The following is a 2156-nucleotide window of genomic DNA, read 5'->3' as shown; positions in this document are numbered from 1 at the left end:
CAAAAGTACAATCCATAAAAGAAATAATAATCTGGACTTGATTATAATTAAAAACTTCTGCTCAGCAAAAGACATGATCAAGAGAATAAGAAGACAAACCACAAACATGGAGAAAATAATTGCAAAAGACATATCTGATAAAGGACTATTAGCAAAAATATATAAAGAACTCCCCAAACTCAATAAAAAGAAAGTGAATGGGGTGCCTGGGTGGCTCTGTCACTTAAGCATCTGCCTTTGGCTCAAGTCAATCCAATCAAATGATGAGAAAAAGACCTGAGCAGACATCAAAGAAGATACCCAAATGGCAAATAAGCATAAGAAAAGATGCTCAACATCATAGGTCATTATGGAATGGCAAATTAAAACAATGAGATACACTGCATATTAGGATGGTAAAAATCTGGAACCTTGATAACACCATATACTAGTGAGGCTGTGGAGCAGCAGATTCTCCCATTGTTGCTGATGGGAATGCAGAATGCTACAGCCACTTCAGAAGACAGTTTTTGTGGTTTCTTACAAAACGAAACATACTGTTACCATATGATCCAGCAATTGTGCTCCTCACTATTTACTCAAATGAGTTGAAAACTTATGTCTCCATAAAAATCTGCACACAAGGCTTATAACAGCTTTATTCATAATTGCTGAAATTTGGCAGCAACCAAGATGTCCTTCAGTAGGTGAATTTATCAATAAACTGGCACATCCAGAAAATGTAATATTTAACACTAAAGAGAAATGAGGAATCAAACTGTGAGAAGACATGAAGGAACCTTAAATGTATATCACCAAATGCAAGAAACCAATCTGAAAAAGCTACATAGTGTATGATTGCAACTATATGACATTCTGGAAAAGGCAAAATGATGCAGACAGTAAAAAGATCAGTGGTTGCCAGGGATTAGAAGGGAAGGAGGAACAAGTGGAGGAACAAGTAAGCAGAGCACAGAGTATTTTTTAGGGCAATGAAGAGTCATTCTGCATGTTACTATAATGGTGGACACATATCATTACACTTCTGTCAAAAGTACAGCAGAATGTCCAACACCAAGAATGAATCCTAATGTAAACTATGGACTTTGAGTGATAATGGTTTGTCCAAGTATGTTCATGGATTGTAACAAATATACCACTCCGGGACAGCATGTTGACAGCGGGGGGCCGAGGCTATGCATGTGCAGGGACGGGGGATATACAGAAACTTTGTAGTTTTCACTCAATGTTGCTCAGAATTAAAACTGCTCTAAAAACAAAGTCTTTTTTTTTAAAGACTTCCAAGACTAAAAAGACATAAAGAATAATCACGTGAATATAAATTTTTAAAATGTATCTGACAAAGTGAGTGTAGGCTTTGTGAATTAAGAGTCCAAGATTCTAATATTACTTCTGCCAAAGGCTGCAACTTTGATCAAGCAGCCATATCTTTGGGACCGAACGTCCTCTGGTCTGAAATGAGGAAATAAGACGAACTGACTCTAAGATTATTTTAGCTCTAACATTCTTCTCTGGGTCGATGAAGTTTAAGTGGCACATATTGACAGTGTCCCAGTGGAGCATGAAGCAGAATTTTATCACCTTCAGAGCTGTGCCCCAGCCTCTCAGCACATTAGTTATGTGTAGTATGTCAGTAACTGGTGTTCACAGATAAATGTATAATGGATTAACTCCATATTATTTTAATGCCTTCAAAAAGTTGTAAGCAAACTGGGGCGCCTGAGTGGCTCAGTCGGTCAAGCGTCTGCCTTTGGCTCAGGTCATAATCCCAGGATCCCTGGGATATGCCCCATGTCAGGCTCCCTGCTCAGCGGGGAGCCTGCTTCTCCCTCGCCTAGTTCTCCTGCTTCCCCTGCTTGCAAGCTCTCCCTCTCTCTCTGTCAAATAAATAAATAAATAAATAAATAAATAAATAAATAAATAAATAAAATCTTTTTTAAAAGTGTTGTAAGCAAACAGCCATTAAAAACATTCATAAACGTACCCAACAGGCCATTATTTGGCAATTTTGTAAGCTTATTTTAAGAACTGAGCTTATCAAAATTGCCATTCCAGAAACCAGGGACAATCTGATTGCCCTGAAGTCTCCTGAGGTAACAGGAGATTCTTAGGTGTTCTCATCAATGCAGAAAAGAGACATTACTGATGTGACTGGA

This window comes from Ursus arctos, unplaced genomic scaffold (genome assembly GCF_023065955.2).
Source record: "Ursus arctos isolate Adak ecotype North America unplaced genomic scaffold, UrsArc2.0 scaffold_12, whole genome shotgun sequence".
Taxonomy (NCBI): domain Eukaryota; kingdom Metazoa; phylum Chordata; class Mammalia; order Carnivora; family Ursidae; genus Ursus; species Ursus arctos.
Note: the sequence above shows the minus strand (reverse complement) of the source record.